The following is a 17666-nucleotide window of genomic DNA, read 5'->3' as shown; positions in this document are numbered from 1 at the left end:
TTGCAGCCACCTGAATAAAACTGAGAGGATGCCAGCCACGTCCTCTCACTATCATTTCCAATGCACGAGTGAAAAATGGCGGCGACGCGCGGCTCCTTATATAGAATACGAATCTCGCGAGAATCCGACCGTGGGATGATGACGTTCGGGCGCGCTCGGGTAAACAGAGCAAGGCGGGAATGTTCGAATCTGCCTCGGACCCGTGTAAAAAGGGTGAAGTTCGGGGGGGTTCGAATTCCGAGGATCCGAACCCGCTCATCACTAGTGCATATGCATTCCCACACACCCCCACCCTTTGCACCCGCCAGCACCTTCACCTCGATTTTGAGTGGGTCACTCTGAAAAGTACAAGAGATTTAGATGGCCGAACATTTCAGTTTTAATATAACACAATTAAAGTTTAAAATTTACACATGTGCCATTAGAGCCACATCTGCCTTTTTCTATGCCATCAGCCTCCTCTGCAGGATGCCAGCATTTATCACACATGTCCCCATGCTCACCAGCTACTTACAGTAGTGACACTTATTCACATTACACCACAAAGAATGAGCCAAAAATTCACATTACGCCACACAGTATGAGCCAAAATTCACATTACGCCACACAGTATGAGCCGAAATTCACATTACACCACAAGAATGAGCCAAAATTCACATTATGCCACGCGGTATGAGCCAAAATTCACATTATGCCACACGGTATGAGCCGAAATTCACATTATCCCACACAGTAGCTGAATTTCACATTACCCCACACATTATGAGCCGAACTTCACATTACGCCACACGATATGAGTATCATCTATATTTCTATATGCTAATACCAAAAGAGAGGTGGTGCTACCATACCAATCTCATCATTATATATAAATACAGTTACTAAAAAGGAAAGCATGAGATCTATAAGTGTACTCTAGAAACCAGTGAATGCTAACATATTTATCATATTTATGTAGCCCTTCTTTTTTTTTTTTTTTTCCTTATGAGTGCATCCACAGATATCTTTTTTTTCCCTTGTTGAGGCGGGGGGTGGGGGTGGGGCTAACTTCATGCATATATAGCAATAGTATATATAGTATATACATGCCTTTTCCCCCTGGCTGGCCTGGCCGAATACAGTAAGTTTCTTTTTAAAAGAGAAAAGACTGAGATCTAAAACAAATGCACTCATTAAAATAAAATTAGAGAAGGGATATATATATATATCCTGTATATCCACTGCTCAAAAATTAAAGGGAACACTTAAACAACACAATGTAACTTCAAGTCAATCACACTTCTGTGAAATCAAACTGTCCACTTAGGAAGCAACACTGATTGACAATCAATTTCACATGCTGTTGTGCAAATGGAATAGACAACAGGTGGAAATTATAGGCAATTAGCAAGACACCCCCAATAAAGGAGTTGTTCTGCAGTTGGTGACCACAGACCACTTCTCAGCTCCTATGCTTTCTGGCTGATGTTTTGGTCACTTTTGAAAGCTGGCGGTGCTTTCACTCTAGTGGTAGCATGAGACGGAGTCTACAACCCACACAAGTGGCTCAGGTAGTGCAGCTCATCCAGGATGGCACATCAATGCGAGCTGTGGCAAGAAGGTTTGCTGTGTCTGTCAGCGTAGTGTCCAGAGCATGGAGGCGCTACCAGGAGACAGGCCAGTACATCAGGAGACATGGAGGAGGCCGTAGGAAGGCAACAGCCCAGCAGCAGGACTGCTATCTCCACCTTTGTGCAAGGAGGAACAGGAGGAACACTGCCAGAGCCCTGCAAAATGACCTCCAGCAAGCCACAAATGTGCATGTGTCTACTCAAACGATCAGAAACAGACTCCATGAGGGTGGTATGAGGGCCCGACGTCCACAGGTGGGGGTTGTGCTTACTGCCAAACACCGTGCAGGACTTTTGGCATTTGCCAGAGAACACCAAGATTGGCAAATTTGCCACTGGCGCCCTGTGCTCTTCACAGATGAAAGCAAGTTCTCACTGAGCACATGTGACAGACGTGAAAGAGTCTGGAGATGCCAAGGAGAATGTTCTGCTGCCTGCAACATCCTCCAGCATGACCGGTTTGGCAGTGGGTCAGTAATGGTGTGGGGTGGCATTTCTTTGGGGGGCCGCACAGCCCTCCATGTGCTTGCCAGAGGTAGCCTGACTGCCATAGGTACCGAGATGAGATCCTCAGACCCCTTGTGAGACCATATGCTGGTGCGGTTGGCACTGGGTTCCTCCTAATGCAAGACAATGCTAGACCTCATGTGGCTGGAGTGTGTCAGCAGTTCCTGCAAGACAAAGGCATTGATGCTATGGACTGGCCCGCCTGTTCCCCAGACCTGAATCCAATTGAGCACATCTGGGACATCATGTCTCGCTCCATCCACCAACGCCACGTTGCACCACAGACTGTCCAGGAGTTGGTGGATGCTTTAGTCCAGGTCTGGGAGGATATCCCTCAGGAGACCATCCGCCACCTCATCAGGAGCATGCCCAGGCGTTGTAAGGAGGTCATACAGGCATGTGGAGGCCACACACACTACTAAGCCTCATTTTGACTTGTTTTAAGGACATTACATCAAAGTTGGATCAGCCTGTAGTGTGTTTTTCCACTTTAATTTTGAGTGTGACTCCAAATCCAGACCTCCATGGGTTAATAAATTTGATTTCTATTGATAATTTTTGTGTGATTTTTTTGTCAGCACATTCAACTATGTAAAGAACAAAGCATTTAATAAGAATATTTCATTCATTCAGATCTAGGATGTGTTGTTTAAGTGTTCCTTTTATTTTTTGAGCAGTATATATATATATATATATATATATATATATATATATATATATAAAAGCTGAGCCAAGCATTCAGTCGTTTTCTGAGTGCACCTATACACTATAGGTGCACTCAGGAAACTACTAAATTCTTGACTCAGATCATATATATTAGTGATGTGCACCTGAAATTTTTCGGGTTTTGTGTTTTGGTTTTGGGTTCGGTTCCGCGGCCGTGTTTGGGTTCGAACGCGTTTTGGCAAAACCTCACCGAATTTTTTTTGTCGGATTCGGGTGTGTTTTGGATTCGGGTGTTTTTTTTCAAAAAACCCTAAAAAACAGCTTAAATCATTGAATTTGGGGGTCATTTTGATCCCATAGTATTATTCACCTCAATTACCATAATTTCCACTCATTTCCAGTCTATTCTGAACACCTCACACCTCACAATATTATTTTTAGTCCTAAAATTTGCACCGAGGTCGCTGGATGGCTAAGCTAAGCGACACAAGTGGCCGACACAAACACCTGGCCCATCTAGGAGTGGCACTGCAGTGTCAGGCATGATGGCCCTTCCAAAAAATACTCCCCAAACAGCACATGACGCAAAGAAAAAAAGAGGCGCAATGAGGTAGCTGTGTGAGTAAGCTAAGCGACCCTAGTGGCCGACACAAACACCTGGCCCATCTAGGAGTGGCACTGCAGTGTCAGGCAGGATGGCCCTTCCAAAAAATACTCCCCAAACAGCACATTACGCAAAGAAAAAAAGAGGCGCAATGAGGTAGCTGTGTGAGTAAGCTAAGCGACCCTAGTGGCCGACACAAACACCTGGCCCATCTAGGAGTGGCACTGCAGTGTCAGGCAGGATGGCCCTTCCAAAAAATACTCCCCAAACAGCACATGACGCAAAGAAAAAAAGAGGCGCAATGAGGTAGCTGTGTGAGTAAGCTAAGCGACCCTAGTGGCCGACACAAACACCTGGCCCATCTAGGAGTGGCACTGCAGTGTCAGGCAGGATGGCCCTTCCAAAAAATATTCCCCAAACAGCACATGACGCAAAGAAAAAAAGAGGCGCAATGAGGTAGCTGTGTGAGTAAGCTAAGCGACCCTAGTGGCCGACACAAACACCTGGCCCATCTAGGAGTGGCACTGCAGTGTCACGCAGGATGGCCCTTCCAAAAAATACTCCAAAAACAGCACATGACGCAAAGAAAAATGAAAGAAAAAAGAGGTGCAAGATGGAATTGTCCTTGGGCCCTCCCACCCACCCTTATGTTGTATAAACAGGACATGCACACTTTAACCAACCCATCATTTCAGCGACAGGGTCTGCCACACGACTGTGACTGAAATGACTGGTTGGTTTGGGCCCCCACCAAAAAAGAAGCGATCTCTCCTTGCACAAACTGGCTCTACAGAGGCAAGATGTCCACCTCATCATCATCGTCCGATTCATCACCCCTTTCACTGTGTACATCCCCCTCCTCACAGATTATTAATTTGTCCCCACTGGAATCCACCATCTCAGGTCCCCGTGTACTTTCTGGAGGCAATTGCTGCTGGTGAATGTCTCCATGGAGGAATTGATAATAATTCATTTTAACGAACATCATCTACTCCACATTTTCTGGAAGTAACCTCGTACGCCGATTGCTGACAAGGTGAGCGGCGGCACTAAACACTCTTTCGGAGTACACACTGGAGGGAGGGCAACTTAGGTAGAATAAAGCCAGTTTGTGCAAGGGCCTCCAAATTGCCTCTTTTTCCTGCCAGTATACAGATGTAGCCACCTTTATCTTGAGTGGCCGCGGCGGTTGGCCCGTTCGACCATACGCAGCGCACTGTGGCGTAGCGAGGCGCGCATAGCCACAGAGAGGCTATCTAATCGCACGGAGACAGACATTTGACGTTTGGCGTTACCTTTACGTGTAATACCTGCGATCAGCCACCAGATGTCGCTTTTTACAATCACCACTGCGCATGCGTGTGGTCTCCCGTAAAATACAATACTGACATACATAATAAGGACTACTTTACTAAGGCGTCTCATTACGCTGCATACAGCAAATACTGTACTCATTACGCTGCATTATTTAATACAGTACTGTACAGTATATACAGTACGACACCGACGCAAATACAGTAGTACAGCATACAGTATATGATCCATCTACAATACTTTATGAATACTGTATGTGAGCGTCCGAGTCCCGCAGACAAAACACAGTACTGTAAAACCAGTAGTGTACACTGTCGCAAATGGATGTGTGTTACAAGTTCACTATTGCCTCTCAAGATTAGGAATTTTCTACAGTATGTTATCGTCTTAATCCCGTAGCCATTACAGCATAATCAAAACCAACGGATTTATACATTTGTCTGCGGCGAAGTGGTGAAGTGTTTCGCTTCCTATACTCAGAGTCCAGGGTTCGATTCCTTAAGTACTAATGCATGTTACTGTAGTTTTTTTCACACTTTATTATTTTTTTTATTCACCCCCACCTCGTGGCAGGCAGCAGTTGGGTATGGAATGAGAAATGGCATAAGCTGTGCAGGCTACGGGGCGATGCTGAAGGAGCGTCACAATCCCCTAGCCAAAATACACAGATACTGTAAGCGTATACTGTAAGATACTGTAAGCGTGAGATACTGTATTGAGCTAGGGGATTGTGACGCTCCTTCAGCATTGCCCCCTGAACTGTGAAATGTACAGTATGCCATATTGTATCTCACTACATATCCGAGCGCTGCCACGTGCTGGGAGTTCACGGTCGGCGGCCATTTTGTCAGGTTGCTAAGCGATCCAGCTCGGTATACCGTAATGTGCATAGACCTCGCTTATCCCAATGTAATTGAGCTAGGGGATTGTGACGCTCCTTCAGCATCGCCCCGTAGCCTGCACAGCTTATGCCATTTCTCATTCCATACCCAACTGCTGCCTGCCACGAGGTGGGGGTTCAGGAGGTGGGGGTTCATGGGTAGTGGTCGTTTTGACAGTGTGCTATGCGATTGAGTCCGGTGTACCGTAATACTGTATGCAATCCTACAGTAGCTTATCCCTCCCCTGTGTATTTTGGCTAGGGGATTGTGACGCTCCTTCAGCATTGCCCCCTGAACTGTGAAATGTATGCCATATTGTATCTCACTACATATCCGAGCGCTGCCACGTGCTGGGAGTTCACGGTCGGCGGCCATTTTGTCAGGTTGCTAAGCGATCCAGCTCGGTATACCGTAATGTGCATAGACCTCGCTTATCCCAATGTAATTGAGCTAGGGGATTGTGACGCTCCTTCAGCATTGCCCCCTGAACTGTGAAATGTATGCCATATTGTATCTCACTACATATCCGAGCGCTGCCACGTGCTGGGGGTTCACGGTCGGTGGCCATTTTTAGTGTGCATAGAACTCGCTTATCCACATAGGCCCCTGTGTTTTTAACTACTATATTGAGATGCACATTTCTAGGCCTACAGTATTTAATATACAGTAAGCAGCATTGTTGTTAGGCAATAATTGAAGAATTTACATACAGTACTGACATGTACTGTATGTAATGCTTGTACATCATGTCAGTCGACCCTTATGCTGTACACTACTGTAAGTCTCACAGGGCCCATGCACTTCCAAGGAGGGTTATTTACTGTACTGTATCTGTTTCATACAGGAAACTAATTGCAGTCCATAACACTAATATTAAGCCCACTCCATTATCCACTCCTCCCCTGTGTATTAAACACCCCCTACCACCCTGGAAGTCATGTACCAGGGCCCCTTCATTCAGCACAATGCCCCCTTCTACAGTTTAGTGTTCTCCTTCCTGCCCCATCTGTGCAGTAAAGGAATAATTAGCAGAAATTATTTCTCCAGGTCCTACTGTACATACTGAGCGAAAGATAGAACCCCCCTATCCCCCGCGGAGCATCAAAGCTGCCGCTGATAGCTCCCCCCACCCCTTCCGCTGGTGAGTGGGTAGGGTCCTCAGTGCATTGCTGTGTCCAGGGGCCCACACTGCTGTTAAGATGGCTCTAGTAATTGAGCTAGGGGATTGTGACGCTCCTTCAGCATTGCCCCTGGACTGTACCATACTGTATCTCACTCCATATCCAAGCGCTGCCATGTGCTGGGAGTTCACGGTCGGTGGCCATTTTGTCAGGTTGCTAAGCGATCCAGCTCGGTATAACGTAATGTGCATAGACCTCGCTTATCCCGGTGTACTATGTGCAGTAGTACTGAATGATTGCTATCACTTGTGGTGAAACACCTATCTTATCAAATACAGTAACTACTGTACAGTATAGTTGTTCGCACAGGTGATGGTAATCATACTGTATATTTAAACTGAAGTCCGTAACAGAGCATTCTGTCCCTCCTGCAGAGGTTCTTGTTGGGAGGCACAGGGAAAAAAGGCAAATACTGTACAGTACTGTATTTGCACTTTACTGTTGTGCACTTTATTTGAAAATGTACAGTTGTTTGCTATTTTTAGCATGCTGTGCTTTACATGTTTTCTTATTGTGGTTTTTATATTTTTAGACAAAAGACAAAGAATGCAGACTACCAGATTTTACGGGAGTGCCAAAACCCACCCATCAGTGGCACAGAAACTTGCTGCAGTAGTCCCACAAAAGAAGAAGAAAACTGCCAAGGCGGCTCAGAAAGAAAATGTGGTGAAACCACGAAAAAATGCCAAGGCAAAGAATAATACGTTGGAGCTGATATGTGGTGTGGCAAATGATGTAATTGTTCCATCTCCTGCAGATCACAGTGTTCAGCCAATGAATCTGGAAATACCGGTGCTAGAGGACGTGACAAACACGCTGCATCAGGAAGCTTCTTTTTTGGACCATGTAGCCACCCCTGGACAAGAAGACATGACACATTCACCACGAAGAAGGTTGCATTTCACAGATGTGAACACCAAAGTGCAGGACTGCCAGTGTACCTGTCCTGTTTTACTAAAGGAGCTACTCAGTAAGGTGACCAATATGGAGTCAGAAGTTGGTGGACAGGTCAATCAGCTGCAGACCGATGTGGCTGGCCTTAAAGAAGGCATAAAGGAACAGATGGTAGAAGCCATGAAGAAAGTCATTGAACAAACGAGGGAAGAATGGCAAGTTGGAGTTTGCCGCACCATCATTGCAACACACCACCAAGCGGTTCAAGTCAGCGGCCTGGACGACCGAGGCCTGGAGGACCGCAGAGGAGGCCTGGAGGACCGCAGAGGAGGCCTGGAGGACCGCAGCGGACTGGACGAAGTCAGCGGCATGGACGACCACAGAGGCCCTAGGCTACGGAGCAAGTAATAGTCCAGATTGTACAGACTATGGGGCAATGCTGAAGGAGCGTCACAATCCCCTAGCTAAAATACACAGTATGCATATTATGGTACACCGGACTCGATGACATACTGTAGCACACTGGCAAAATGGCCGCCGCCCCTGAACCCTTGTGCAGGTTATGGGGCAATGCTGAAGGAGCGTCACAATCCCCTAGCCAAAATACACAGGGGAGGGATAAGCTACTGTAGGATTGCATACAGTATTACGGTACACCGGACTCAATCGCATAGCACACTGTCAAAACGACCACTTTGTGCAGGGTACGGGGCAATGCTGAAGGAGCGTCACAATCCCCTAGCTACAATACACAGGGGTGATAGAGATAATCGAGTGGCTGGAGGGGGGTCCCCTTGATTTAAGGGGCCCCCACTCCTCCAGGGTACTCCGGCCAGGTGTGACTAGTTGGGTATTTAATTCCATGGCCGCAGGGACCGGTATAAAAGTCTCCCCCGGCTGTGCATTATCTGTCCAGCTAGTGGAGCCCAGTGCTGATTCAAAAAATATGGGGAACCCCTACGCTTTTTTTGTCCCCCTTATTTTTTGCACCAGGACCAGGCGCAGAGCCCGGTGCTGGTTCTAAAAAGATGGGGGATCCCGTGTCCATTTTTTCCGTATTCCTGCCGGAATTCGACTGCAATTGCATATACAGTACTGTACCCCTTAATGTCACTGCTTACAGTATACAGTATTTAGACATGAGCTTGTGTACAGTATCTGTCATGAGGTGCTTTTTTCACTGACACTATAACTTTTTTCTATTGTGATATACTGTACAGAGGCGGCAAACTAGCGAAACGGGAATAATCAGCTTCTGCAGAATAAAATGAGATGCTACAGTACATGCCTATATTCTGTGAGTGACTGCGGCTCTATGAAATTAAATCAGAAAATTTAAATATGAAATGTATTACTAATGTGTGGCATTACTGTACTGTATGTGTACTGTATAAGGTGTACTACAATATTTTCTGGTGTAACATAAGGAAAGGGCACTACTGCATGGTCTAATGCAGTGGTTCTCAAACTTGGTCCTCAGGACCCCACACAGTGCATGTTTTGCAGGTAAACCAGCAAGTGCACAGATGTATTCATTACTAACTGACACATTTTAGAAGGTCCATACAGTAGGTGGAGCTAATTTTTTCACTTGTGATTCTGTGAGACCTGCAAAACCTGCACTGTGTGGGGTCCTGAGGACTGAGTTTGAGAACCTGTGGTCTAATGTAAATAAAGATGAATGTGGTGGGGTGTAATGTGAATAAGGGGCATTACTGTTAGGAGTAATGTGGTACTATGATATGATGTCATGAGAATAAGAGACACCACTGCATGATATAATGTGAATAAAGTTGCAGTACTGTGTTGTGTCATTTCATCTTCGGGTATTATTGTGTTACCATGCCCCTTCCCAGCAAGAACATACTGTACACTGTTTTGGGCTGGCACTAAATGTGCACATTGTTCTTATTTAGATTATAGGGGGTAGGAGCGCCAAAATGGGTGATGGTGCTGGGAAAGGGGTGCAGGGTTAGAGGCGGAACTACGTAGCATCTGTGCAAGAGGGCATCAGCCAAAATCTAGCCTAGGGCATCATGTTGGTCAGGTTTGGCTCTGATAATACTGTATACTGTACTCTTACTGTACTTTGCATTCAATACAGATACTGTTTGCACACAGGTTTTACATGAATCATTGGCAATGCTGCAGGAGTGTCTCATTAGGCAATCTAAAATATACCACGAGTATGGGTGGGGATACAGTAGGGAAGTTCTGTCACCATAAGCTGTCTGCTGTGTATAGCATATTTCCATCTGAGATGCATTTGTGTGTTTGTAATAAGAAAAAAACATTTTACTGTACATTTAGTGGATACAGTATTTCTCCCCCATAATGACGTATCATACTGTACAGGTACCCTCATGTACTGTACCGTACCATACTGTAAAATTGAATATTTATTGGAAAAACATCAATATTAATGTAAAAATAAAGTATTACAACATCCGATTCCATGTACTGCACTGATCAAAATGTACAGTACTCTTATTCAGGACTTATAAAACTGAAAATAACTGTTCATACAGTACACATCAATAACATTACTACTGTGTAATATTCTACATTAGTTTATGCAATAATCAGACAAAGGCAATTTTATCATTTTTTTTAATAATGCACCAATTTAAAATTTTAAACAGAAAATACAGAACTACATATTTGTGGCTTGACCATTTCTTTCAACTACAACAGGTAATACTTTATACAGGTGATTTATATAATTATTACAATGTTCAGGTGTGAGTACTTCTAGCCAAAATTTCTTTATCCCATCCACCAGTTGCTGTTTTGTTGTTGGCTTTGCAACACTCCTAACGTACCTCTTCAATTGAGCCCACACTAATTCGATTGGGTTCATGTCTGGTGATCTAATTAAAAAAAAAAAAAGCGTATAGAAAAAATTAATTACATTACAGTAAATAGAGAAAATTAAACATACAATATTGTACTGTTTATTAAACAAAATTTTTTTTTACAGTACTAGAGTGCTATCCAAAATTTTACTTGTACACTGTTGAAATAATACTCACTCTGGTGGTGTGCGTTCCCAATTCATACCTTTCTCTTCCATAAATTTGGCTGAGGCGGAGTGTTTAGGATCATTGTCTTGGAATATCCTATGGTGAGTTGGGTAATATTTATTCACAAATGGCACCATACATTTCTCTACTATTGTTTCTTGGAAATATTTCTTATCCATGATTCCTACAGAAATCAAAAAATGTTGTTCATTAATAAGCAACTCCTTTTATTGTGCAGTTACACGTACTCTACAGTACAACATGTATTTTTACAGAACACAGGCACAGAATAAAGTATAGTACTGTACTGTACCTTCGAAAAATAATAGGGGACCAGCTCCTAATCGTGATATGCCTCCCCATACATGGATTTTCAATGGATGCTTTGGGCGTGGTTTTAAAGAGATATGGTTACGTTTCCTGAATGACATTCTGGAGAACCGCTCAAGGGCAACAGACGATTCATCTGTGAAAATGACATCATCAAATGTTTCACCACTCTCAATCCATCGCCGTGCCTGTTCCACTCTCTTTTCTTTATTCACATCTCTTATCATTGGAGATATCCTGTGAAGAGCCAAAAATAATGAAATCAGATACAGTTATGAAATTACAGATTTACAGATTACTGTATATACAGTAGACTGTATGTGCAGTATACTGTATTATATACCTACTGTATACATTAAACTGTACATACAGTACATTAAGTTACATACAGAGTAATATATATATACATACTGTACATACACACAAACACAGTATACAGTATACAGTATGTAATCATCACAATAAGCCGGCAATGCTTCATTGCTGTCTCTGAGTGCCTATACAGTAGGTATCTCTTTTGGGATAGAATACTGTATATACAGTATATACACACACACATACTGTATATAGTATAAAGTACACACTCTGTATAATGATTTATGGCATTATTATATCACGTATCAAGGGATTATTAACAGTGCATTTACTGTATGGTTTATACTGCTTTCAGTATTTTACCTTGTTGCGCCAAAGGTCCATCCCATTTTCCGTCGCATCCTTCTGATGCTGGTGGCCGATATGTCCAGGTCATACTTGGAATGGAGAATTCGTTTTATTTGCAGAGCAGTACGCTCATCATCCTCACGAGTTAGTTCCTCCACAATTTGTTGCACTCTCCTACAGTACAATACAGTATGAAAAATATGAATTCATGAACAGCACAATCACAGTTACAATTGATGAAGTTTTTATTTTATTTCAAAAAAATTGTTTATGGTATAAAGCAAGTCATTTAAACATTACAGTAGTGTACAGTACGTACCATGTGCATTTTGTAGGAAATACAAATCTGGGCGTTGTTCTCTCGAATGCATGATAGCGCACTGTTTCTAAAGTGACTATAATGCCACTTTCCTTGAGCCATGCATGGATCTCTTTGATGGTTTTATTTTCTTTTTTCATGTTGGCGATTATCTTGCTCATCGTTTTGTTGATAGTTACTGGCATGTTGTCCAACTATAATTCCTGTATGGAGAGAAAACATTTGTGAATACTGTAGTCTAAAATTTACACATCTGAAAATGCATAAGAGTTTTATGATAGAAGTTAATACTGTACATGTTTACTATCCAGTACCTGATGTTCAAATTTAAGTATTGTATACTGTACAGTACTGAAAATACAACTTCAGTGTTATGGACTGCAATTAGTTTCCTGTATGAAACAGATACAGTACAGTAAATAACCCTCCTTGGAAGTGCATGGGCCCTGTGAGACTTACAGTAGTGTACAGCATAAGGGTCGACTGACATGATGTACAAGCATTACATACAGTACATGTCAGTACTGTATGTAAATTCTTCAATTATTGCCTAACAACAATGCTGCTTACTGTATATTAAATACTGTAGGCCTAGAAATGTGCATCTCAATATAGTAGTTAAAAACACAGGGGCCTATGTGGATAAGCGAGTTCTATGCACACTAAAAATGGCCACCGACCGTGAACCCCCAGCACGTGGCAGCGCTCGGATATGTAGTGAGATACAATATGGCATACATTTCACAGTTCAGGGGGCAATGCTGAAGGAGCGTCACAATCCCCTAGCTCAATTACATTGGGATAAGCGAGGTCTATGCACATTACGGTATACCGAGCTGGATCGCTTAGCAACCTGACAAAATGGCCGCCGACCGTGAACTCCCAGCACGTGGCAGCGCTCGGATATGTAGTGAGATACAATATGGCATACATTTCACAGTTCAGGGGGCAATGCTGAAGGAGCGTCACAATCCCCTAGCCAAAATACACAGGGGAGGGATAAGCTACTGTAGGATTGCATACAGTATTACGGTACACCGGACTCAATCGCATAGCACACTGTCAAAACGACCACTACCCATGAACCCCCACCTCCTGAACCCCCACCTCGTGGCAGGCAGCAGTTGGGTATGGAATGAGAAATGGCATAAGCTGTGCAGGCTACGGGGCGATGCTGAAGGAGCGTCACAATCCCCTAGCTCAATTACATTGGGATAAGCGAGGTCTATGCACATTACGGTATACCGAGCTGGATCGCTTAGCAACCTGACAAAATGGCCGCCGCCCGTGAACTCCCAGCACGTGGCAGCGCTCGGATATGTAGTGAGATACAGTATGGCATACATTTCACACTCCAGGGGGCAATGCTGAAGGAGCGTCACAATCCCCTAGCTCAATTACATTGGGATAAGCGAGGTCTATGCACATTACGGTATACCGAGCTGGATCGCTTAGCAACCTGACAAAATGGCCGCCGACCGTATTTTCCATCGTCTCCCCCCTACCCCCATCGCCCTTCCCCCCTGGGGGCCTGCACAGGGAGGAAATTCAGGTCCTGTGCAATACACAAACGCTGAAGATCTACTGTACAGTACTGTTTTGCTCAGTTGGTAGCGTCAGAATACACTCATTTCATTCCCGCTGTTTAGGTGCATTTAGCGTAAAGAATCGCTCCTGCAGATGTACTTTGATTTATGTGAAACCTGTGTGCATCCTTCCATTGACTGTCTTACAATGTAAATAAAATAATACAGTGCATTATTACAGAAAAAAAAAAAAAAAAGAAAGAAAGCACATCAGGTCTCGAACCCTGGACTCCCAGCGAGGGAGGTGGGAGCCTTCACCCCTAGCCCACGACGCCTCATGAGAGATTTCCAATTTCATGTGTGAAAGTACTGCAAACAGCGCCCGGCCCCCGCCCCATTGCTGTTGGTTTATGCCTTAGAGGACTCGGACGCTCGCATTTGTAAAGCACGGTGTTTTCCTCCGCCTCCTGCTAGCCTGTTGCCCTTCCCCCATGGGAGCCTGCACAGATCATGCAGTAGACAGGGAGGGAATGCAGGTCATGTGCAATACACAAACGCCCACTGTAGTACTATTTTGCTCACTTACAGTACCGTACTGTACTGTAGGTTGCATTTAGCGTAAAGAATCGCTCCTGCAGATGTACTTTGATTTATGTGAAACCTGTGTGCATCCTTCCATTGGATGTACTGTATTGGAGATAATTTTTTTTTTTTTAAAGTGAATGTCACGGGAACACATTAAAAATAAGGTTGGCACTTCCTTCCCATTGGTGTTGGTTTACAGTATGCCGTAGTGTACTCGGACGCTCATGTAATTGCATTTCAAAGGCACAGTATTTTCCATCGTCTCCCCCCTACCCCCATCGCCCTTCCCCCCTGGGGGCCTGCACAGGGAGGAAATTCAGGTCCTGTGCAATACACAAACGCTGAAGATCTACTGTACAGTACTGTTTTGCTCAGTTGGTAGCGTCAGAATACACTCATTTCATTCCCGCTGTTTAGGTGCATTTAGCGTAAAGAATCGCTCCTGCAGATGTACTTTGATTTATGTGAAACCTGTGTGCATCCTTCCATTGACTGTCTTACAATGTAAATAAAATAATACAGTGCATTATTACAGAAAAAAAAAAAAAAAAGAAAGAAAGCACATCAGGTCTCGAACCCTGGACTCCCAGCGAGGGAGGTGGGAGCCTTCACCCCTAGCCCACGACGCCTCATGAGAGATTTCCAATTTCATGTGTGAAAGTACTGCAAACAGCGCCCGGCCCCCGCCCCATTGCTGTTGGTTTATGCCTTAGAGGACTCGGACGCTCGCATTTGTAAAGCACGGTGTTTTCCTCCGCCTCCTGCTAGCCTGTTGCCCTTCCCCCATGGGAGCCTGCACAGATCATGCAGTAGACAGGGAGGGAATGCAGGTCATGTGCAATACACAAACGCCCACTGTAGTACTATTTTGCTCACTTACAGTACCGTACTGTACTGTAGGTTGCATTTAGCGTAAAGAATCGCTCCTGCAGATGTACTTTGATTTATGTGAAACCTGTGTGCATCCTTCCATTGGATGTACTGTATTGGAGATAATTTTTTTTTTTTTAAAGTGAATGTCACGGGAACACATTAAAAATAAGGTTGGCACTTCCTTCCCATTGGTGTTGGTTTACAGTATGCCGTAGTGTACTCGGACGCTCATGTAATTGCATTTCAAAGGCACAGTATTTTCCATCGTCTCCCCCCTACCCCCATCGCCCTTCCCCCCTGGGGGCCTGCACAGGGAGGAAATTCAGGTCCTGTGCAATACACAAACGCTGAAGATCTACTGTACAGTACTGTTTTGCTCAGTTGGTAGCGTCAGAATACACTCATTTCATTCCCGCTGTTTAGGTGCATTTAGCGTAAAGAATCGCTCCTGCAGATGTACTTTGATTTATGTGAAACCTGTGTGCATCCTTCCATTGACTGTCTTACAATGTAAATAAAATAATACAGTGCATTATTACAGAAAAAAAAAAAAAAAAGAAAGAAAGCACATCAGGTCTCGAACCCTGGACTCCCAGCGAGGGAGGTGGGAGCCTTCACCCCTAGCCCACGACGCCTCATGAGAGATTTCCAATTTCATGTGTGAAAGTACTGCAAACAGCGCCCGGCCCCCGCCCCATTGCTGTTGGTTTATGCCTTAGAGGACTCGGACGCTCGCATTTGTAAAGCACGGTGTTTTCCTCCGCCTCCTGCTAGCCTGTTGCCCTTCCCCCATGGGAGCCTGCACAGATCATGCAGTAGACAGGGAGGGAATGCAGGTCATGTGCAATACACAAACGCCCACTGTAGTACTATTTTGCTCACTTACAGTACCGTACTGTACTGTAGGTTGCATTTAGCGTAAAGAATCGCTCCTGCAGATGTACTTTGATTTATGTGAAACCTGTGTGCATCCTTCCATTGGATGTACTGTATTGGAGATAATTTTTTTTTTTTTAAAGTGAATGTCACGGGAACACATTAAAAATAAGGTTGGCACTTCCTTCCCATTGGTGTTGGTTTACAGTATGCCGTAGTGTACTCGGACGCTCATGTAATTGCATTTCAAAGGCACAGTATTTTCCATCGTCTCCCCCCTACCCCCATCGCCCTTCCCCCCTGGGGGCCTGCACAGGGAGGAAATTCAGGTCCTGTGCAATACACAAACGCTGAAGATCTACTGTACAGTACTGTTTTGCTCAGTTGGTAGCGTCAGAATACACTCATTTCATTCCCGCTGTTTAGGTGCATTTAGCGTAAAGAATCGCTCCTGCAGATGTACTTTGATTTATGTGAAACCTGTGTGCATCCTTCCATTGACTGTCTTACAATGTAAATAAAATAATACAGTGCATTATTACAGAAAAAAAAAAAAAAAAGAAAGAAAGCACATCAGGTCTCGAACCCTGGACTCCCAGCGAGGGAGGTGGGAGCCTTCACCCCTAGCCCACGACGCCTCATGAGAGATTTCCAATTTCATGTGTGAAAGTACTGCAAACAGCGCCCGGCCCCCGCCCCATTGCTGTTGGTTTATGCCTTAGAGGACTCGGACGCTCGCATTTGCTAGTCCTCCATTCCCATTATGCATTAGCGAACTCAGACGCTCATATATTTTAAAAGCACGGTGTTTATACATTGTACTGTACATTCTTCCTTTTACACAATTACTGTAGTTGCGTCTCCATACACATACTGTACAGTACTCCATACTTTTTTCCACCGCCTCCCGTTACGCCTACAGTATTGCCAGAGCTGTAGATCAATCCGCCGCTATACTGTACGATCGAAAGTACTGGATTAGTGGAGCATTAGCGACACAGTGGTGGAGATGTGTAATGCATGATGAGTATCTAGATCGTCTCAACGCGCCTGCCTGTGATGAAACTCAGCTATCGCATTAGCGTGGCTAGACGCCCGTCTCGGCGGAGAAACAGTCAAGATAAAGGTGGCTACATCTGTACGTACGAACTGTCTGACGTGCCTACTTGGATGCGGTCACTCATATAATCCTCCACTATTCTCTCAATGGTGAGAGAATCATATGCAGTGACAGTAGACGACATGTCAGTAATCGTTGGCAGGTCCTTCAGTCCGGACCAGATGTCAGCATCAGCAGTCGCTCCAGACTGCCCTGCATCACCGCCAGCGGGTGGGCTCAGAATTCGTAGCCTTTTCCTTGCACCCCCAGTTGCAGGAGAATGTGAAGGAGGAGATGTTGACGGGTCGCGTTCCGCTTGACTTGACAATTTTCTCACCAGCAGTTCTTTGAACCTCTGCAGACTTGTGTCTGCCGGAAAGAGAGATCCAACGTAGGTTTTAAATCTAGGATCGAGCACGGTGGCCAAAATGTAGTGCTCTGATTTCAACAGATTGACCACACGTGAATCCTGGTTAAGCGAATGAAGGGCTCCATCCACAAGTCCTACATGCCTAGCGGAATCGCTCTGTTTTAGCTCCTCCTTCAATGCCTCCAGCTTCTTCTGCAAAAGCCTGATGAGGGGAATGACCTGACTCAGGCTGGCAGTGTCTGAACTGACTTCACGTGTGGCAAGTTCAAAAGGTTGCAGAACCTTGCACAACGTTGAAATCATTCTCCACTGCACTTGAGACAGGTGCATTCCACCTCCTTTGCC

Source organism: Pseudophryne corroboree, chromosome 1, assembly GCF_028390025.1.
Source record: "Pseudophryne corroboree isolate aPseCor3 chromosome 1, aPseCor3.hap2, whole genome shotgun sequence".
In the NCBI taxonomy this organism is placed as follows: Eukaryota; Metazoa; Chordata; class Amphibia; order Anura; family Myobatrachidae; genus Pseudophryne; species Pseudophryne corroboree.
The sequence above is the reverse complement of the archived record's forward strand: the minus strand, read 5'-3'. Positions refer to the sequence as shown.